The 24,235-nt window shown below is 35.5% G+C and overlaps 1 long non-coding RNA gene across 1 annotated transcript; it reads right to left on the bottom strand.

Annotated features, from left to right (window-relative positions):
• Positions 1–614: 614 nt before the first annotated feature.
• Positions 615–23,624, bottom strand: LOC117790659. Its single transcript, XR_004617996.1, has 2 exons — positions 23,470–23,624; positions 615–692 (listed from the first exon to the last, which is right to left on the bottom strand). It is a non-coding gene; the product is annotated as an uncharacterized LOC117790659 (long non-coding RNA).
• Positions 23,625–24,235: the final 611 nt, after the last annotated feature.

Here is a 24,235-nt window from a genome sequence, read left to right as displayed (position 1 = left end):
ACACCGTTTCACGTAGGGAAGGAGGGTGTATGTGTGTGTGTGTGTGTGTGTGCGTATGTGTGTAGGCAGTTGAATGACAATGACAAAAACAGCGCGTACTTTTTATTGCCGCTTTGTTTGCTTTGTTGTCGTCGTCGTCGTCGTCGTCGTCGTTGTGGTTGTCGCTTTCTGTTGCTGATGTGAGACGCTGCTGGAGTTAAAGCTGCAGCTGCTATGCGCCAAAGTGGGCGTGTGCAGGGGGCGGATGGAGGATGCTTTGGGTATCGGGATACGAGGTACTGTCTTCTGGGCCTGACTGCGGCCAATGTTCAGCTTTTAGGAGGCCATAAATGTTGCTGTTGTTGCTGCTTTGTCGTCACCTTTTGTTGTTGTTGCTGTTGTTTCTGTTGTGTGTCTGTGTGTGTGAAAGAGTGGGCGTGTCAGCAGCCCAATGTTGTTTTTTCGACCGCCTTTGAGGATTCTTTTGTTGTGTTCGTTTTTAATTGTTTGTTATTTGGGTTTCAAGTGCTCTACTGTTGTTGCTGTTGTTGTTATTAATGTTGCTGCTGTTGTTCTTGTTGTTGTTACTTTGTTGTTTTTGTTGTTGTTTTTTTTTTTTTATTATTATTTTTTGTTTTTTTTGTTAAGGCCTCATGTCACTTTAGTTACAAGTAGCTGCTGCTCTTTGTTGTTCTTGTTCCTGTTGTTGTCTCCTGCGGCAGAAACGTTTAAAAGCAGTTTAGTTTAAAGTTAATATTAATTCAGATGCTCGACATTTACGTCTCCTAACAGACAATTATACAACCAGCACATAAATCATAAGCACACACACACACATACATACATACATACATACATACATACACTTTCAAACACAGTCATCGCACAGTGGGAAACTTTTAAGCAGTAACTCCCACATCTGTCTCAATTATGCTGAAGTGTTGCCCATTTAAATTAATATAATGACTGCACACACACACACACACACACACACACACACACACACACACTTACACAGTTTCAGTTACAAACATTTACACACAGACACACGCGCAAAGACCATAAATATGCAGTTAAATACGCAACTTTGGTCTAATTAAATAATTTCCAACATTGAAGTTCATTCAAGGTACATAGAGAGTGTGTTGTGTGTGTGTGAGTGTATGTGTATATACACATATATGTACAGTCGTGACTGCATATCGTGAACAACTCAAAATAGTGAACACCTCAAATTCAAAGACTGTAACTGTTATGAGAAATAAATAAGACTTATTTTCTTAAATATCCATTACATTAATGTATGAATTATTAGAGACTAAAAAGAAATGTCAAATGTCTTGTTTTGAAAATTAAAGATATAAACAGAGATTTATTTAAGCAGATTTAATATAATAAATAATAATTGCAACTTTGCAAATATTATTAAAATAAGTAATGATACTGAAATCATATATTAAATTATAATTGGTATATACAAAAAATTCTAATAAATTTAGGAAGTAAGCAAATAAACAATATTTAATCTCGAATCTTGGCATTCATGGCAAAAATAATTATTTAATGTTATATTTCGATGTAGTGGGCAGGACCTGTAAAATTAGGTAAACTATCCCAATTTTGCAGGCTCAACTGTATATGTGTATATGTGTGTGTATTTATGGTAAGTTCGTAAACTTTGTAACCAAATTGATGTGTATACAAATACACAAATTAGTCAACTACTAAATGCGCCTAATTGTAAATTGGTGGCGTGTGATTGATGAACTTATTGAATCAATTAACCAATCAATCAATGAGCCACATGTGTAATTATAACTGTTTAATGACTTTTGCATGCGTCAATCGCTCATCAATCTATGTGTAATCAAAATAGATAATAAGTAGCTGCTCTGCCAATAGTTAAGCAAAACAATTTAAATAGTTAACTTGTTAGCATATCAACTAATTAGCTAGTCAATCACTTGTCTGAAAGTTACTTGTTAAATCATTGTGGATGTCAGTCTACGATAGTGACAAAGCATCACGAAGGGTGCAAAAGGTGACTAGCAATATAATACAATAATAAATAAAATGTAAATAAAATTTAAAAAAAAATTATATAAAGTATTTAACAGATCGAAGTTTTTCGTGTACTTCGATTATAAAGACTATGATGAAGTAAAAGCTTGAACAGACTATTTAATATTATAATAAAACAATATCAACATTTAAGTCTATCTTAGCCTTCTTTGATTACCCATTTCCTTACACTATACTTCATATTGCCTTTTTATTAATTTATATAGTTACAAATTGGTATCATGCTAAATTCCCACTGTCTATATGGTACAATGATAGATCATTCAATCAAATAATGTAAGGCCAATCAAATGGCATCAACAAGTTCAAAAATAGGCAGCACTCAAAGGGCAACAGTGTTAACAATGAAACAAGCTGCATCAATGATTATCAATCCGATTACAATTCAAAACAATCAGCCATTCAGCTCAATCAGCTCGATGCTTAGCTCACACACAGTGATAGAAACAGGTGAGGTAGGAGAAAGAGACAGAGGGAGAGTTAGAGATAGAGAGAGCTGCTTAAACAATGTGAGATGGGAATAGGAACAAAATGACAGGGATTGGGAAAATGTAAACTGGCAAATTGTAAGCCGCATTCATAACATGCCTTTCATTTTATGCCCAGCATTTCACGTTTGTTAACCAAACATCGAGATTTATTACGGTTACGTACTTGTTCGCTCATTCTATGTATACAAGTCTATATGGTGGATGCAGGAAGATAAGGGAACGCGCATCTGTAGATTCCCAATGTAACCGAAATTTATTAAAATATAAAGAAACCTGCAAACATGTCGCCTTGCCTTCAGATACGATTAGGATCAACATTTATAGCATACATTTTTTTTTTGTTGTTTGTGCTTGATTTATGCGCATTGACATAAGACCAAACTAGGTGAAGGCAAAGGCAAAGGCTTAAAAGCGGCCTTAGGATGTTGTTGCCATTAAAAGGCAGAAAGGCGAACATAAAACTCTTGCAATTACAAAACGAAAATCCATTACGTATACGCACAAACATTCAATAAAACTCGAAACTAAATAAGCTTTTGCATGGCAAACAAAAGCAAGACAAGAAAGCAAAGAAGTGAATTGTGAGGCAACCTGCAGAGATCTCTCTCCATGCTCAGGCAACTTTTGCACCTGTTGGCGCTTGTTACATAGGTATACAAAAGGTAGCACAATATACAGTACACAATATACAATATAAACGAGTATACGACAGCTCTGCCACATAAAATGTAATTATAAAGCATTCAAAGACAGCCGAGGCCAACGAGGGCGCCAGAGTGCGCCAGAGTGCGCTAAAAGGGCGCTAGAGGGCGCCAAAATGGGGGGCGTGTCAGGCAAGCGACTTAACACTTTGTGACCAGCCGCTTAAACGGCTTAGTCCAAGCGGCCGCCCGCTACAACTTTTATGAGTTTTGGCCAGGCACACAGATTGTTGGAGTAGGCCGACCAGCAAGTGGGATAACTTGATGAGAATGAGTTTATGCCCCGTTATACATTCCTATAGTACATATACATATACATTTGTATGTGTATATATTAGAGTGGCTCAATTTGAATGGAGTAAAAAAATACACTAAATCGTAATCTACGAGGATTTCTAAGAAAAATTGCCCAAAAATCATCAGTCTAAAATCAATATCGAGCTTCCACTTTCTAGGAAGTTATACATATTTCATATATTGGTAATTGTCTGTTAGGTAGAAATTTTCTCTAAAAAAAAGAAAAATAAAAAACCCAAATATAGGGCGATTTATGATGAATTCAGAGATTAGAATAAGTTGACGGTCTCTTTTCAATTGAATTTTTAAATTAATGCAAAAAAAAGAGCATTTTTATTGAAACTTGACAAAAGTGCTTATGTTTGAAATTCAATTTAAAAAAAAACTAGTTTAGACCGCCATATTATTCTTAAAATAAAATAAAATTCTCATAAATCGGCCTCTATCTGGGATTTTTATTATACCCGCTACTTAAAAATAAGTAAAAGGGTATATTGTGTTCGTTGGAATGTATGTAACAGGGAGAAGGAGGCATCTCCGACACTATAAGGTAAATATATTCTTGATATATTCCGAGTCGATATAGCCATGTGTGTCTGTCCGTCTGTCCGTCCGTTTGTCCGTATGAACAAAAGGATCTCAGAGACTATAAGAGATAGCGTAACCAAATTTGACACACAGATTTATATATACCTCACGCAGATCAAGTTTGTTTCAAATTTAAGCCACGCCCCCTCCGCGCCCGCAAATCGCGAAAAAAAAAAACACCACACCCGCAGTTCTTAAGATAATACATTTTTTTTTTGATAATTAACGTATTATAATAGTATTATCTATTATCCCACTGAATCGCATCAAGGTTGGACAAGTAGAACGGCAGTTAAACATGAAAACCTTCCTCCAAAAAATTGGAAGCTCTATATTGATTTTAAGCCCATGGTTTCTTTTGCAATTCTTCTTAGAATTTATCGTAACCTAAGTTTTTTATAACCGCTTTGTTGCGAAAATAAAATTGACCCACTCTAATATATATGTATATACACAATGTATGTATATGCACAGTTATTGACATAGTAAGTATCACATTTCTCTCCTCTTCTCTTGTTGTTGTTGTTGTTGTATACATAAAACTCAATGAAGCATCCAACGACAGAAGATAAACAGTCAGGCTGTAGGCCACGGTTACTGCTGCTTCTCTTTATTCCTGAACTCCTCTACTGTCCAACTCATTCCAGTTCAATTTCAGCTCTTGCTACTCATGATTTCAATTTCAAAATTTACGCTTCATTGGTCAGTAAAAGCACTGAGTATTCCACACAGTATTCCAGCCCAGTTTGCTTCTCCGTTGCTTGGCCACAAAATGTGACATTAAAAAATGGTAACCACTTGTCAAAGTCGTTGCCTCTGCCAGCCAGCAACAAACTTACCGACAAAAAAAAAAATAAATAAATAAAAAGAAAATCTTATCATCATATTGCAATCGAGAGAAGGCTAAAAGATTTGTGCGCTGGCTAAGTAAGTGCCGTCACATGCGGCGTATGCGCAATTCCCAGAACGACACTCGTTGAGATTGCGGTTAATTAGAGCGCTGGGCAGTCCACAGTCCACACAGCACACAGCACAGCAAGTGGCAAGTGGCAAGTGGCAGAGGCTACTAATCGGTCTCATCAGTTGACCAGTAGGATGACCGCCATTCCCCTGCCCTGCCCTCCCCTTGGTCCACCTTGATCCCCTTGGCGACACGACGCTTGATTTGCTCAACTAATAAGTCTATTCAAAGTTGCCTGCGGCTTCTTATTGAACGGTATAAATTACGTTAAATGTGATACAAAATGGGCTCATTAAAATTTAATCCCCTTAAGACACTTTCATGTGACATGCGGCATGAATTGTTTTTACATCTACAATACATACATGGCAAATAAGTAAGTTTGCATATTGCATTATTTTTAAGTGTAGTTCTCAGAAATTTACGTAAATTTTCTCATCTTTCGGACAAAGTTCAACACAATTTCGAGCTGAATAAATTGTGATAATCAATTTTCTCAGCCTCAGGGCAAGGAAATTTACAGTGTTCAATCGATAATTGGCTGCCATTCATTGATGAGCATGTCAGGGTTGCTCGACAAACTGTACAGAATGTTACGATGAACATTTAGTTCTCATACAAAATTATTATTAATCAGTGTTGCCATATGTTGGATATGATTGCCGTAGCAAACAGTATAATTTTTTGTCAAAAGTTTCGCGTAACTTTGAGATATGTTTAATAAAAAAACACATTCAAAATTTAGCTATTTGAAAGTACTCAGTGCAATAAAAACATAAATCATATCTGGCTTAAGAAATAATATATTTGTGCTCAAAGTTACGTTGCGAACGTTACAAAAAACAAAAGTGATTCTCGGATTCTCGTGCATTTTCATAATATTCAGCTAATTTTATGTAAAAACCAAAAAAAAAAAACAAGTTAAAAACTGTTAGAAATCTACAATTATTCCAAAAAATGTATTTACAGTTCATATCAATGAAATTAAATAAAAAATACTGATAGTCAACACAAAAAAAAGTTTTAGAGCAATTCAATTTAGCTGGGTAAACTATTCTGGGATCATTCCGTATTAAAACATGTAAATTTATTACGTATATTTTTGTACCTTAACATTTTCATTCTTTCTAGAGATTCTCTTCTGTCTTTACATTTTCAGATTGCTCGTATGATTATATTTATATGAATATAATATCCACACGCTGAAGATTTGGAAAACAAGAGCACAGACATTTATTCTAATAAAGGTTTATCTACTTTCCTATCTATTATATAATTTTTCTAAAAGAAGATTGTCAATATTGAATAACCAGCAATATAATTAAAAGATGTTTTTAAGTTTCTTTACTTTTAACTTGTAGATTATTTGTCAAACTAAACATTAGCCAACACAGAACCTTTTTTAAAGGTTTTCTCCTATCAACAGTTGATAAATAACTTAGGGTAGTGTATTGTTTATTCGCTGTGCAGTTAATTTTTTGTTTGGGGAATAACAGCAATCCCTCATCAGCGATTATGTCAAATGTCTCCCACTAAGTAGCCTGTTCCGAGGTAAAGTTACCCTTGTCCAGTTGTCTTTTCTCTTCTATTTATGTTTGGCTTTGTATTTGGATTGTCGTTTACATGAATTCCAATGTCTGTCAGCCGCTTGTCCCCTTCAAGTTATGAATATGATGCCCCAATATAAAGACAGAAGCTGAGTCTAAATTTTGTGGCTGATTCGAAGCTTAGCCAAATGTTGACTCGTGCATGTGGAGCGACTTAAGTGATTCCAAATGCCGCAGTAGGTCAAGCAGCTGGCCGCAGTTCCCACAGTACCACAGTACCACAGTTCAACAGTCCGTCAATCCGTCAGTCTGTCAAACCACATCGTCGTACCCCAAGTGAGCTCCATGAGAATGTGTAACCGAGCCGCAGCATAAATTAGGAGCATCATTTGCATGAGCTCAGGGCCAGGAATGGCCAACACACAAGGCCAACGACTGATGCTTTTTCTGCTGATGCTTGATGGCGGGCTATACTCGTATTCAACCACCCAACCAACCAACCACCCAAGCAACCAACCACAATCAGAAGCAGCCACCTTGTCGTCATTTTCAATTTATCAAAAATTTTATACAATATCGCAAGTCGCGAACAGCAAAGAAATCAAATTGAATAAAATTAATAGCAACCCGAATACACCCGGTCTTTAACTAGCAAAAAATATAGGCAATGCCCATATAAAATCTCAAGTGTAACTCGATTTGAGTCTGTCATGCCCCTTTAAGGTGAGGGTATTGGAATATCGTTTATTTTACGCAGAAGCTCATGCATAAACATGACAACATTTTGTCAGCGCTTTTTGCCCGGCACTTCCATCCTCCATTCTCCATCTTCCAGCTTGGCGATAAAGCAATTTGCACAAATTGTGCCCATGATTTTGTATCAATTGCTTTGCGAACGGAAGTCCTCAAGCCAAATCGCTCATACGCCGCGTAAGCCTGCTCGTCTTTTCACATTGCTTACTTGCTTCTTTCTTCTCTGTTTTTCTTCCATTGTTTCGCTTCGTACGTAATCAATTTTGTCACTTGAAAAGGCTTTTGGCAAAAGACATATACTCGTACATTTATACGTTTATTTTAAGCTATTTATTTATGTACATTGTACACTGTACATATATCTTTAATATCCTTTTTCAGCATGAGGATGTTATGATTTTGTCATCAAATCTGTAATGCATCATAGGAGGCCATAAAATAAATGTTATGATCTATCTAGCTGACGCTCAATTCCAAATTGATGTTGAAACTTGCAACAATTGCTTTTTATACCCTGGTATTAAGTTTGTGCAAAGTATATATTCTTGTTCAGCTTATACAGTCGAGTTGTGTATAGGTATCTCAATAAATACGAGTTTGGATACCTAACGGATTGGACCAGGGTATTTCATACTTCCTTTTCGTTTATCTTAAGAAAATGTATAAATATTTCAGGAATAATTTTGATTTTTTCAACAAATTTAGTTTTGGAACAGACTATTATATCATACAGTTTAGCAAAGGGTATTCAATCTTTGGCACTTGAAAAGTTTATAAACTGTTTAGACACTTTTGTTTCTCTGTTTCAAATCGAATCGCATTGAATATTGCTAAGCTACATCTGAGTTGAGATTGATTTATGTTCTCTGTACATTGCACTGTGTGTGTGTGTGTGTGTGTGGCATTTCATCCCTATTTGCATGTAAATATGTATGGGAATACAAACTACATGAGGAAATTCAATTAAAAAAACTGTTCTTGTTTGTACGTGTATGTGGGTGTGTGTTTCTGTGTGTGTGTGTGTGTGTGTGTGTGTAAGCAAAGATTAATGCAATTACATGAACCTAAGGCGTTGCACATCCTTCAGCCAGGCAGTCAGGCAGTCTGGCATTCAACCAGCCAGCGTAACAGAGCACAATACAATTATTATCATCTCCGAAAATAAAGTGAACTCTGGGGAAATCGCGTGTCTTTCGTTTCAGTCAGTGGTTCTGTTTCTGCTCTTTGGTACGGAATGTCTTTTCTGCATGAAACATGATGATGCAATAAACAATCTAGTGTAAAGTGAAGCGCCAACATCGGGTGCGAAGTGATGCATTACTTAAATACCAAAACGGTCTCATATCTTTGCCTTTTGCAAATGTATGGTATGAAAAAGGAAATTCCTTTTTGGTATAAAAGAAACACGTTTGAATTTTTAATGCACTTTCCGTTTCGATTTGTGGTTTGTGGCTCTGATTCGCAAAGTTGTTGCCTCAAGGATTCAACGGATAAATGGCACTCCTGTGGCAGTGTCGCTTTGTTGTGTGTCTGAGAGTGTGTGTCTCTGTTTCCCACAGGATACCAATGGAATGTTTATAGCCAATTGGCTACTGGCGTAATTTTAATATCGAAATCGAGTCAAAACCACAATATATAGGAAGGTGGGCAGCAAAACTTTGCAAGTGACCTCAACAATAAATAAGACTTTGTATTCGTAAAATATAACAAAATAAATTTTAAATTTATGCTCCGTCTCAATGTCTAAGTAAAGGATTTTGTTATATAATATGATTATGTCAACTTTGAAAATATATTTTTAATAAAAATTCACTGGAAATCGAACCCAGTTATTTTTGACAATAAGGTTCTTTATATGCGACATGTCGTCGACGAACCTCACTGTTATTTTGTGACTTACTATATATTTTTATATCAATAATAAGTGTTGTTTCGAAACTTTTATTTTCAAAAAAATAATAATTTATATTATTTAGTTATAAAGAAAAGCTTTTGCGGATTTCAAAAGAAAATAAAAATGTGTTTCTACTTCAATTTTGTCTCAATTTTTTTTTTTTTTTTTTTTTGGATACGTTTATTTATATTATGAGCACGCCACATGCTACTTAAAGCATTTTCAGTGCAATTTCAAGAATTAACAGAACAGGTAAGTTAGAGATTTTTTTTAAGCATGGCAGGGTTCGAACCCAGTTATCGGCAACTCTAACAGCTGAGCCACGGGACCACACAATTTTGTCTCCATAAAGATTATTTTAGATCCCTAGTTGGAACTATTTAACTTGGAATATGCGTGCTTAAATATTTAATGCATGCTAAGAAACTCTTAAAATACGAAAATTCCGTCTCAAGACTTTAGTATTTATACAAAGTTGAGTTCACTTTCGCCTATAGATAAATCATGCACTCATTAAAGTTTGCATAGCATACTTTTGAGCGAAGCTATTCAAGTTTTCTAGTTTGTTAAATAATTGAATAAAAAGAGCAATGTTAGCAAAGCGCACTGAACTCAAGTTCCACTTAATGGAAATGTAACGATGCCGCAGCTGATGGGCTAAATGGGGAAAGAGTCGCATTTCCAGCATCTTAACAGCAGCATTTTCTCTGGCCAGCTCAAATCTCACTCGATAGCCGACAACCTGGAGTAGGTGGAGGAAGGGCAACAGCGAAGGATTGGATGTTATTTACCTATTATCGTGTCGGACAGCTCTCTGGATCTTGGACCCCCTCATTAGGGCGCGACTTGGTAGACGAAGAGTAAGAAGAAGAGAAAGAAGAAGAGGAAGAGGCTGCTTGCCTTATTTTATTACATAGCTTTTCTTTTTTCTTTCATTTTTTCTATACATTCCACACGTTGCTTGCTCTGTTGTCCGTTTATCCCTTGGCCGGATAATTTTTCAATGTCAGAAATTTGTGGCCCCTTTTGAAAAATTGAAAACTGTTTTAATAGCGATGGCAATGAAAATTAATGGGCTATCGTTGCCAGTTGCCAGTTTTCACACAATATTCCTCATAATGTTGCAAAAAACTTAAATTTATTTAAATTATTTTTGTACTAGTTGCTGTAGCTTATTCACTGATAACAGCAATAAGACAAGCAGCTTTCAGCTGTGGATAACTTTTCAGGTGAATATCGACCAAAAGAGACAAAAATTTTAAATGGTTGTTATGGATAATAATTTAAAACAAATACTCGTAAGTTGACTTCGATTTACTCATTAGTTTTTATAGAAATTTTAGAATATTTATTTTATTTTTATTTATTTAATGTGTAAAATGGATAATGATTACAGTTTTTTTAGCTCAAACTTAACTGATAGTTTTACAGAAAATACTGTGAAATTCTTTTACAAACAATAGCAATGACTACTTTAGAAATAACAAGATTACGAGTATAATTATGATTTAAGTCAGTGATATATGTATATCTTAAGTTTCATACTCCTTTACCACGATTGTGTAAATCGATTGTTAATCGATAAGCAATTATTTTTATTTTATGTACATATATTGAATATTTACATTGAAAGATGCTATAATCAATGACATTCTTCAGCTCGAAATGCGAATGTGGTAATGAGATTGTGAATAACACTCAGCCGTGCGTTTTATATTCATCAAATTTCAATCGAATCATTGAATCATTTGAAAGCACCCGCCTGCAAAAGTCAACACAAATCAAGCACTCAAAAGCAACAGCCGGCGGTATTTGTCTGCCATTCGAATGGAATTTGTTCAAAAATGCGTATTTTACACCCACAAGCCTCATTTGAAGAGCGCGACCCTTTTGAAAAGGAGGAGCAGAGTTCGAACAGATTTGCATTTCAACACGAGCGTAGAGTTGACTGACTGACTGACTGACGGACTGACTGGCTGACTGACATAATTATTTAACGCTTTACATCAATCATCAGCTTGTGTGTGCGTGTGCGTTTGCGTGTGCGTGTGTGTAAGACTGTAAAGTGTAAGCTAATTAGCTGAAATATTTAATTGAGGCAAATAAAATCTGAACGACTCCTGAAAGTATGCAACACAAATTTTGCAGGCTGCCAATAAGCTCACATCTGCGTACGTGTGTGGACATGAGTGTGTGTGTGTGTGTGTGCGTGAATGAATAAAGCACTTAACAGCTGGCATGGCACGCATATAATTGCCAGCATCCCATTCAGCAGTTGCTCAGTTCCTCAATTCGTCAGTTCCGAGTGCCAACTGTTGGCACTGCCTGTCAATTCGCATTCAAAATGATGAACGTGGACGGCACCTCGTTCTGTTTCTGCCTCATTGTAAAGCGTTAACAGTGTGTGTGTGTGTGTGTGTGTGTGTGTGTGTGTGTGTGCCTTGGGTCACAGGGTACCTTAAACCTCTTCCCCTCTGCCCCAACCCATTTTTCGCGTGTGCGTCAAATTACTTCCGCTGGATTTGAATTTTGTTGTTAAGGCTGCCAACAAAAAAGGTAACGCGCTACTCAGTTTGAGCCACTTGAAATGGTACACACACACACACACACACACACATATACATACACACATACAATTACGCGAATGTCAGGGAAAGCGCTCACAATGCGCATGAAATCATAAAAAGTGGCAAGAAACGGAAATGTGTATGCAATGTGAGGCACAAGTAAATGGCAAAATTATAAAATATACTCGTATGTATATACACGCACATGCACACGCAGAGTTGAATGTCAATTAAGCCAATGCTTGAACCAAGCATATATGTCTACATATGTGCATACAAATGTACAAGGACAACATCGCTTGCGCGGCAATCAACAAAAGACGCACAGCCAAATAATAAATTTAAAAAAAAAAAAAAACAAAAAAAAAAGAAAGAAAAGAAAAAGAACAAGCGAGAAGAATTACAGCCGAGCGCACTCGACAGCAGGATACCCTGTGCCCCAACAACTAAATACGTATTGAGACTGTTTGAGTTTTCACAAAAAAAAAAAGAACCGATCGTTCCTATGGAAGGTATATAATACAGTGGTTCGTTCCAAAACTAAAAGGCACGTACATACCAAATTTAAGGTCTCTAACTCTTATAAGTTGATGAGATCGACGACAGACAGACGGTCAGACGGACAGACGGACGGAAGGGGCTTTATGGCCACGTGCCACGCCTCCTTCTGCCTTTTACTTGCATGGCACAAAATCATTATACCCCTTGCACATTTTGAATGGGTTTAGGGTATGAAAAGACAGAGGCGATGGGCGTGACCATAAAAAGTCGCAACGGAAAGTCAAGGCAGGCGCAAACACACAAAAGAGAAATTGTAATAAAAATAATTGACAACTATTTGACATGCCTCATGTCCGTTGCACGCAAAAGCAAAAGACCGTGTAACACAGCCGAAGATGGAGACTGAGAAGAAGACAAAGACGAAGACGAAGACGGAGACGGAGTCGAAGGTTGGGTACAGTCCCAAGTGTGCATTTACCATGACTTTAATATGTGTCTCCTTCCTTCTTTCTATCATTCTTGCTCCTTCCCTTTGCAAGTGCTCAAACATGTGTGTGTGTATATATAGACGAGTCTGTTATTTTACATTTGTTATGCCTTTCATTTTGGGTCCAGCTGATAACCGGTTTCAGTTAAGACTCATTTCCCGTACCCGGACCAAGTCTCTGCTCGGGACCAACTTTCCGTATGCCAAAATCAATGTGATTGATTGTAGATATAAAAGAAATACGTTAGAAAATTGTACAAAATATAACCCAAGATATGTATATGCGAAAATAATCAATTTGCCTTTGTTCAAGTAAGCGCTCATTATTAAATGGAAATTCACAAAACTCTATTACAAAAAGTAAAAAGTAATAAACATAATTTAAAAAAAAAAAAGGGCAACAAAATTGAATTTTGATTGATTCTCTGAGTCTCATTTGATTTACTTATGACTAGAACAGTCCAAAAATAAAAGGGACGAAATTTATCAGCATGGAAAAACAAAAAAACAAAGTAAGTAACAAAATTTATGCTATTTTAGGAAAGAATTTCAAAATTATCCAATTTCATAAGTGCAAAGATCCTATTGGGCGTTGTCAGCTCAAATTCGAAATTAATTTAATGCGAGTGCAGAGCTCAACACATCAAAACAAGCTGATCGAAAAGACAACATAAGTAATGACATGAAATGCAATGAAAACAAATGAAATTAGGCCAAATATTCATACATTCATACACAGAGAGAAAATATCAAGTATACCGTACTTAAAACGACACATTTAACTCCTGATTTCTCACTAAGATTCATATTACTAAAAGGCAAGTAGCTCTATCTTTTTTCAATTAAGATATCTTATTTACAAAATCTAGGTATGTAAACTTAATTTGTAAGTATACACTTCTTTAAGGGCGTTATGCACAACTTCCAACTGTCATAACTTGATCGAAACTGAACAGATTTTCAAGCGGAATGCCATTTTGGTCATGATTCGACCTTTTAATTCATTCTGTATTCAAATTTTATGCATTTGGAAAATTTTATTTTTTTCGACCAAGATTCGATTTGGATGGTAAGGGTCCCCCCTTGTGATTTTCGAAAATTCAAAATTTTAAATCTCAAGTTTTCAGTTTTAATCAACTACTTATATCGTAATTAGTATAAAACAACACTTTAAACTTGTTTCTGAGAAGTTTCGTTTTCTTGTAAAAAATCATGCCAAATTGGACACAAATTTTGACTTGTAAAGTTGCTAGATCCAAAGTCTGACCAACTTCAAGCTGTGATAACTTGGTTAAAATTGGTCCGATTTTCAAGTGGAATGTCATTTTGATCATGGTTTGGCCTCTAATTTCATTCTGCATTAATTTATTTAATTTCTTTCAAACAATTTTTCTCAATACTATGGGTCGAAAAATACAATTTTACTATAAATCCCAAGTATCAACTTATAACGAGCTTTGTATGTCATTGTTAGTACAAAAGAAAACTTAAACAATTTAAAATGTTTTAATATTAAAAAAAAAATGAATAAAATGGTAAAAAATACATGAATATTTAAAATTTTGGTTAATATATGAAATGTATGTATTTTTTATATATTACCATGAATAGTATCACAGATGGAATTCTTACTCAATACGCTTCAAGCAATGAAAGATCAAGAGTTTGACATATTTTTACTATAAGATGTGATGTAATACAACTCTGGTTGTAGGTCGATCTCCTGCCTATAGCTCTAATGGTCTCTGAGATCTAGGAAATGTCTATATCAATGTTTATATTAACTCTGCTGTTCATGCTGACTTAATTTTCATTCAAGCGTAATGTTAGTACGGATCTTTTCTCTCTGTGTACGAGTACGAAGACGAGTATACTTATTATACTATTGTGCGTATTCAAGAGCACACTAATCAGAATCAGTTGAGAATTACAAGCCCATTGGCATGCTCATTTGTCCATTTGGGCATACTCATTGGACACGAGAGTCGCATTGACGCCAGAAATGAAACACGTTCCAGCTAATAGGCACGTACAGCGGCAACGACAGCGGCAACGGCCAATGGCAAATAAAGATGGTAATAAAGCAACGTGGCAAATGAGCAACGTTGTGTGGCACGCGGTCGTGCCACGCGGTAGTGCCACGCGGTTGAGCAACAACAACAGCGCCAGCCGGAAACTGGCAGAACGTGCAAATAACCCTCGGACCCGATGATACATAATCAAGCGGCGAGCGGCGAGCGGAGAGCAGAGAGTGGAGTGGAGAGTGGAGCTGAGCTCATCCAAATGATAAAGTGGATTACAGAGCAAGCAGTTCAAAATCAGCTTTTGCTTTCACTCTCACCTCTTAACAACAAGTTGTATCCTACTCGTATTGTTATTTATGACCCAGCACTGTTGCTTTCAATTTCTCTCGATAAATTTCAGTTATCGAAATGAGTTGACAAACTTTGAGTATGTCGCCAACTTGGGACAACGAGATATCTTTTACAAAATCGGCACAGAATTGGATATTTGTCTGAAACAATCGGATTGAAAAACAAAATAATATTCAACAAAAAATCTATAATATTTCCCAAAAGAAATTTTATCAGGACTAACAATTAACAGGTATGATTTTTCAAAGCATTAAACCTCAAAAAAATTATCTTAGAAATTAAATTTTTAGATGAAGTATGATAAAATCCGAATAAACTTTAATTTTTCAATATTTATTAAAAAATTCATTTAGCTCTTGTTGGACTTAAAGAAAAGCTTAAAAAAAGATTTTTGTTAGATATGTAAATAAAGCTGCGATTCTGTACAAAAAATTACTTGAATTGAGTTAAAATGAAACGTTAGTGTTATGAAATTAGGGTATTTTGAATTTAATTAGAAAAGTGTGTTCCAGAAATCTCTAGAGATTTTAAAGTGAAATGTTTTTGAAAACAACCGTTCGAAACGTTGGTGTTCCTAAAATGTTAGAGATTTAATATTTTCAAACATATTTTTTTGCATTTTTATTTAATTTAAAGATATTTTAATTCAATTTAATAAATATTAAATTTTGTCAAATCTTGGTTTCTTGTTTTCAGGAACACCAACAGTTGCTTTTGGGTTTCATTAGCGCTGTTAGAGATTTGTAGATCACACCTGATTAACATATTAATATGTTTACAACAATTTTAAACTACATTCTGTATTAAAAAAAAAAACGAAGAGTTTTTCACTTAATTCTATAGAAATATTATTCGCAATAATGGAATAACAAGGATGCTAGAAAGCACATTGAAAGTTTGAAGTTATAATATATGTACATATGTATATAGCAAGTAGCTCAACATAACAAATTTCTTGGCACTAACTTGGAAAGTTTATGACATGGACAGACAGATTAACTTTGTTATGCATGTTATATATGTATGTATATGATGCTTATTAAATATATATGTGGCTCAAAAGGTTAGATACATTTCTATGTCTAGTATACAAACATTTGGCCAACTTTTAGTTATTAGTTTAATAAAGTATTCTGAGATACTTCCCCTGCTGGGGGAACATACTCTTTTCTATAGCATGAAGTTGCCCTTGAGTGCTTTATAGAAAGGTTTCTTTGTGTGGTTAGTGGTTTGTGTTCTTAGGATTTACTTCTGCCAATGTATACATAATACAATCGGGTAATTGGCCATTTTTTTTTTTAATAAATTCAATTTTTTAAGTTGTCCAAATTAGCGATCTTTCGATTGTTCCTTTGAATTCTACGGATTTAAAGGACAAAAGTTTACCATACAAAAGCTTGTATAATGCTTGATTGTTCTTAAGGGAAAGATATAGTCCGAATAGAATAATTTTTTGATACATCATTACTATCGAAATTATATGACAAACCTGCAAGTTTCATTCGGATAATTTGGAAATTAAAAAATATAGAATATATTTTTATATTATATATGCACCACATCAAATTCCAAGAAAGACGCGAATGCACCATTGTGCAAAAGAACAAAGAACAAGTAATTTCGTGTAAGAGAGCGTGGAATGAAAACCACCAACTGGGTCAACTTTCACTCAACTATGTAACTCTCAACTGCAAGTGCATTACAAACCATTTGTCCAGCTTACACGCTAGCATGTGTACATATGTATGTACACAGTACAGTGTGCATTGTACACACAGACACACCTTCTTACATACTCGTCAGCTGTATAACCTTGGACCCGCATCCGCACCGCAACTCACCCATCAAATGAAAATCAAATCAACTCAAAGTGTCAAAAACTTTGCTAACTAAATGCAATTTATGAAAATGCACACCAGGCCAAAAAGAATGCTCGAGAATCGAGGGGAGCGAAGGGGAGACAGCGATTTCTTTTGTTTGTATGTGTACAAACACAGTAAATACTCACAATACCCGACTAAACGAGATAATCCTATTTAAGGGGTTAGACTAAAAAAACAACCTAACAGGCTTTTCAAACTCTAAAACCTTTCAATGTCTTTGAGTTCACCAAACATTATTATGAACCGAAACTTTAAGATTATCTATCCCACAAAATCCATTCTTAAAGTTTGGGTTCGGTTCAGAAAAAAAATTTAAATTTTTTTATACTTATTTTGGTTGAATTTAAAATTGTGCACAAATAATAATTTAAAAAAAAAAAAGTTTAGCAATCTTTACATAACATAATATTTTATGTTTGAAAGATCATTAAAAATAAATAATTGTATTAAATAAAATTGAAAGGTCCGCATAAAAAAAACAAGATCCTCAACCCAGAGGGGCCTTAAAAGTATGCTATAGAAATTTTTATAGAATCGATTTGTAAATAGAACTTTGCGTAATTTTGCCATACTTGTTGGAATTAATGAAAAGTTGTTAAAGTATATTTTAATACCGGTATGAAGCAAAAAAACGCAGAAGAGTATGCTTTTTTGAGCTGCTTTAAAGTGACAATTACCGGCATTTTTTTTAAAGACATTGAGCGAATTTTATGGGATAAAACTAGAAGGTTTTCTTTAGGTTATACATACATACAAGAAAAAACATTCCACTAAATAAAAAGCGTTTTCCTACCGATTTATTAATATGATATAGTAGTGCAACGTTAACTTAAGTGTCAGAAACTAACTATCACTGATATCTAGTGAGTTTGGCTTGAATTTAAAAAAAAAATAACAAAGATATCACATTAAAAGCTGTTTTCGACCCATAATTCCTATAATTTCATTATGATAAAGTTGACCAATTTGTATCAAATTAAACCAAAAAGTTGGTAATATAATAATGCGCCAAACCTGCAAGTTTGGTACGGATAGCTTGAAAAACAAAAACAATTCGGCCAATTCAAAAAAATTAAGGTAAAAAACTTGATTTTTTCTTAAGTTATTAATTAATTCCAATAGAATGGCAAAATTCCCCAAAGTGGTCTCCGTGCAGAAAAGCTTGAAACCTAATCGTTTTCTGGGCAAAGAGCTAAATCGAGAATTTGAAACTGTAGCTTAAGAAGAGTATCCACTGTACTTACTACACAATACATCAAGTGTATGACTGTGTGTGTCTGTATGTTTGTGTGTGTTTACTAAATTGCAATAATGCGCGGCGTCCTTCTGCACTCGCTGCTGCAGTTGCCCCCTCGCTATTTGCCACAATAAGCAGCGCATAGATATGTATGTAAACATGTCCATGTGTGGATGCACTATGTATGTATGTGTGTAAGGATGTATGGATGTGTGTGCAAGCACTGCATGAAGTGGTTGTACCCATGCATGAAGTGTAGAGTGCTGCATTTTGTGCTGGTTGGCAGTTTGTCGTAGCGTGCATGTAATTTCATTAGGGCAGTAGGACAAACTCACACATCACACACACACACACATCACACACATACACATCACACACACAAATACAAAGACTAATGCGGCTTTGCGTAAACGCATAAAAACTGCACACACATTATTATCAACAACTTTCACTTTCATTTGACGCACAATTGCTTCAATCTGTACAATAATCGAAAAGGAAATCCAATAAAATGTATAATTTACAAAACAATTGCAGGCAAATAAATAAATAAATAAAGGAAATTTATGAATCTGAAAGGCTTTAACAATTCTCTTAGCGTTTTCCACAATGCGCGGCGCATAGTATTATGTAATTGTGGGACACACAAACACAGTCACAGTGGCACACTCATATGTGTATGTATGAGGGCGCGTCACACACACACACACACACAGACACACACACATATATAGAAGGGCACACAAGCAGCATAGAATGCTAGAATGCTAAGGCTAAAAGACGACACCGCATAACTGAGAAAGAAGAGAGACACTTTATTTCTTGGCATTTTCTTTTGCTTCACAAACTCATGACTATACACACTGATATACAAACATACATACTTATGCATGGACATGTATTTTGCTTGCTGCTGCTGCTTCTGCTGCTGCTGACGCTGACGCTGCTGCTGGCGTTGCTTCTGCTGCTTCGTTTTTATTATTATCGCTAGCACACAAGCACAGAGAGTAGCACACACACACACACACAGACGCAAGAGAGCGCGCAGCAGCCGCACTTACACACACCCAAACACACACACACACACAGAGCAAACATGTCGCCGCCTTTGTCCAACTCATCGCTTGCGCTGGCGTCTTCTGCTGCTGCGACGCGACGCTATGGTGTCGACGTCGTCGCCTTCGCCTTCGCTGGCTTTTCCTTTTTATACCCTTGCAGAGCATATTACAATTTTGTCATGAATTTTGCAATGAACTAACCAGCTAGTCTCTCAGTGTATTTATCTTATAGTTAATTATTTAATTTTATAATTTATTGCACGATAAGATTATTTCAGCTGTGTTGTGTGAAAATTTCAGCCTCCTAGGTCTAATGGCTTGGGCTGTGCAATGATCAGTCAGTCAGTCAGTGAGTGAGTCAGGACAAAGAGTTATGTATATATACATAATTTATCTATTTTTTAACATCAACTAAATGCAATTGACAAAAAGAAATCTAAGCTTAAAATCAAATATAATAAATTTTATATAAATCTAAAATTAAGACTCACAAAATAAATATAATAATTATTTTGACTAATTTGATCCAAATAGTGAAACAAATATGCTTTAATTGTCAAAGGACTGATAGATTGAAAATCAGTCAGTCAGTCAGTGAGTGAGTCAGGACAAAGAGCTTTATATTTATAGATAATTTATCTATTTTTTAACTTCAACTAAATGCAACTGACCAAAAGTTTATCCTTTAACTGTCAAAGGACTGATAGATTGAAAAAAAGTCATTCAGTTGGTGAGTGAGTCAGGACAAAGAGCTTTCTATATATAGATAATTTATCTATTTTTTAACGTCAACTAAATGCAACTGACCAAAAGAAATAAAAACTTAAAATAAAATATAATAAATCTTATATAAATCTAAAATGAATACTGAAAAAATAAATATGATAATTATTTTAACAAATTTGATCCAAATTGTTTCACTATATCCTTTAACTATCAAAGGAACGATAGATTGAAAATCAGTCAGTCAGAACAAAGAGCTTTATATATATAGATAATTTATCTATTTTTTAACTTCAACTAAATGCAACTGACCAAAAGTTTATCCTTTAACTGTCAAAGGACTGATATTTTGAAAATCAGTCAGTCAGTCAGTGAGTGAGTCAGGACAAAGAGTTTTATGTATATAGATAATTTATCTATTTTTTATCGTCATCTAAATGCAACTGTCCAAAAGTAATTTAAGCTTAAAATAAAATAGAATAAATTTTATATAAGTCTAAAATTAATACTAAAAAAATAAATATGATAATTATTTTGAGAAATTTGATCCAAATTGTTTCACTATATCCTTTAACTATCAAAGGAACAATAGATTGAAAATCAGTCAGTCAGTCAGTGAGTGAGTCAGGACAAAGAGCTTTCTATATATAGATAATTCATCTATTTTTTAACTTCAACTAAATGCAACTGACCAAAACAAAATATAACAAATTTTATATTAATCTAAAATTAATACTAAGTAATATCAATATAAGTTGAATATTGAATACATGCATTTGTAAGTGTATCAAAATTTTGGCGTGCCAAAAATAACCTTTCTATCTTGTTACTTTTACGCCTGTGTCTTTCACTCTCTCTCTATCTCTCTCTGTCTCTTTCTCTCTGTGTGTGTGTGTGTTACTTTTGCCGCTTGTGCTTCAGTGTTTATTTTTCGTCAATGCGAATGTGACTGCGAGTGTCATTTTGGGTATTCCTTTTTTTTGTTGCTGCTTTCGCCCATTCGCCTCTCATCTCTCAGTTAGCCGCGTGTTTTTGTTTGTGTTTGTGATTGTGTTTGTGCCATTGGCATTAATTAAACACATTTATGGAGAGGAGCGGACACCGCAGCAGCAGCAGCAGCAGCAGCCAGAGGACAAGCAGCGACATTTTCAGCATTCAATTATCGATTATGACATTCATTCACAGCTCTTGGGTAGGACGAAAATAGGAAAACCTCTCGCCTCTCGCCTCTTGTCTCTTGTCTCTCATGGCTCATGGCTCGTTTCTTGTCCATCGTTCACGTATTTGCCATCAAAGTCACAAAACGAGCAGCGAACGAACCAACAAACAAACAAACAAACAAACAAACATAAAACCAGCCAGGATAGCGGTCGGTCGAACAAACATTAGCTCAGCTCCTTGTGTGAAGAGCCGCGGCTAACGGGGCGTATGTGTAACTTTCAGTGGGTGGTGTCAGTTGTCACTCAGCGAACCAGTCAATTGACTCTCTGTGTGTGTTTGTGTGCTTAAAATCTCGACTATTGTGAACGCTTTAAGAACTCGTCACACAATTGCAATATTTCTTTTATTTTTCACTCGCAATATTTATCGTTTATCGATCGGCAATTGCTGCTCTCAGCTTTGTCATCGACCATAGAGCATTAGATGAAATTGACAAAAATTTGTCCAGTCAGCTGTTTCCACATTAAAGCATGAAGTCAAACTTATTGTAAAAAACTATTGCTTACCCTTATTGTTATCGGCAATCATTTTCAATATCAGAGTAAATATTGTTGATAAATTTTTGTGTGTGTTTGGCAAAGCAATTATCAAAAGCAAAATCAAAATATTCTATATACTTTCAGTCAGCTGGCATAACAATAGATACGATTAAGCAGTTGAGAGATTTTTTTTTACAAGTCGGATACTAATTTAAAAAATATTAATTGAGTTTTCTTGAAATTGTAGTTTTATGTACCAAAAGTTACTCTTGAAATAAGGATTTACATTTACATTTATTTTACATTGTGGCGCTTAGTAAGAGATTGAACAATTGAATCGAAAATATGAGAAGTTGTACGTGAAGTATGTAAATAAATATAAAGATAATTCAATAGCAGGACTAACCACATTTAACCTTTTCCTTTATTGTCGCGTAATCCTCAAATGGTTGACCACATTCAATTGGGATTCACTGATGCAAGCGAAAGAAATCAAAATGGCAAGCCAATCAAATACACGGCAATAATTGTATTCTGGTCACTAGGCCAGTGGGAAGTACATATTTCGGTGGTATCGCCTGCTTCCCTCCATTAACCCTAGCATTCCCCAATCACCACTTTTTGTCTGCTGGTCACACTGTCTTGCCAAAGGCAATGTGAAAAATAAAAATAAAAATAATAAGGCGCAGACAAGAGGCCGCTATACCAATAACAACAATAACAACGGTAACAACAACAACACCAGCCACCACATTCAGATCCTTGGAGGCGGCAAATTCCTAGCCCAAGGGTGGCACACACACACCCTCAACTCACACACACACGCACACACAGAGTCAAAGCGATTGAGTAATTTTTTTTTCTTGTGTGTGCTCAGCTTCTTCATCTTCTTCTTCTTCTTCTTGTTCTGGTTCTTCTTCTTGCTGCGGCCACACACAACTTCATTAGAGGCAAGAATGTGAGCGGGGAATAAACTGGGAACTGCTTTTGGCAATGCTTTTGGCCATGCTTTTGGCCTTTGCCTTTGCCTTTGCTTTTGCCTCTTTTGCAGCGCATGTGACAATTTTGTGCTGCTTTGTTACATAAAAACATTTAACAAAAAAACATTACGTATAAATAAATTAATATATTGTAAAAAAATAAAGTTTGTTGGCTGCTAAATTTAGTTGTTTGCATTAGTTTTGCGTAATTTGTCAACTAATTGGCAGAGAGAATTTTCCTTGACTTGAAATTACATTGCTTACTTGTGTGTGTGTGTGTATGTGTGTGTTGTACAAATTGGATTAACGATACAACACAAATATAGCTAGGGAAAGCACGTTGACATCCCAACCTGTAACACCCCCACTCCCTACCCACACCTCCACACATCACACCACATCATATCACATCAAATGGAAGCTTTGCATAATTCGCGCGATTTCAGCTTTGTCTTGCACCTCAACACGCACACACACACACACAAACACACACACACACACTTGAAAAAAATTCAAATAAAAAGCTAGTTGTATGGGTTAAATAAATACTTGTACATACATGTATGGTATGTATGCACATCTATATATAGAGCATACATATATATTTGTATTTTTAGAAGCCAAAAGGATTTTTTTTTGTATTGGTCCATACACTTTACACGCACATTTGCAGCAGCTCATCATCATATTATATATATTTGGCTGGGATCCTTTAGCGCTCCTTTTTTTTTGCGCTCCGCTCGCTTTCAATGAATTTCGTGGCTTTTTAAAAACAACAACAACAACAAACACACACACAGAAAAAAAAACAAACACACACTGAACAAAATGATTTTGAAATTGAAATCAAACACAAGTGTCAATTATTTGTTTCAAATATATATATTGTGAAGATATTCGAGTTCGGCTCGAGATTTGTTTGCACTGATGTTGTACACTTTATTGTTGTTGTTGTTGTTGCTGTTGTTGCTGTTGTTGTCGCTGTAGTTGTTGTTGCTGCTGTTGTTATTATGTTGTTGCTGTTGTACGAGTTGGTGTTGTTGCAAACATAAAAAAAAACAACAAAAAAAAGAATAAATATTGGTAGTTGGACTCTTGCTTTGGCTTTCTTCAGCTGCTGCTATTGCTGCTTGCGATGATGCGGCTGCTGCTGCTGCTGCTGCGGCTGCTGCTGTTTTCAACTGTAACAAACTACTCAAAAAAACAATTGGAGAGCGCACGAAACAGCTCCGCACCACATGACCGCACTACACGATTGACAGTTTGGCACTGAAGCTGCTTGCGAGCTTATCAGCCAACGGCAGCCAAACACGAGCGTGCCGAAAGGAAAGCACGAGCGAAACCGAACGCTGCTCGCTGTCTGCTGTCTGCTGTCTTTGCCTTTCCCACTGCTTCTCTATGAGTGCGTAAGTATGTGTATTGGTGAGAGCG

Source organism: Drosophila innubila, chromosome X (genome assembly GCF_004354385.1).
Source record: "Drosophila innubila isolate TH190305 chromosome X, UK_Dinn_1.0, whole genome shotgun sequence".
Lineage (NCBI taxonomy): Eukaryota > Metazoa > Arthropoda > Insecta > Diptera > Drosophilidae > Drosophila > Drosophila innubila.
This window is presented reverse-complemented; position numbering and strand designations above follow the sequence as displayed.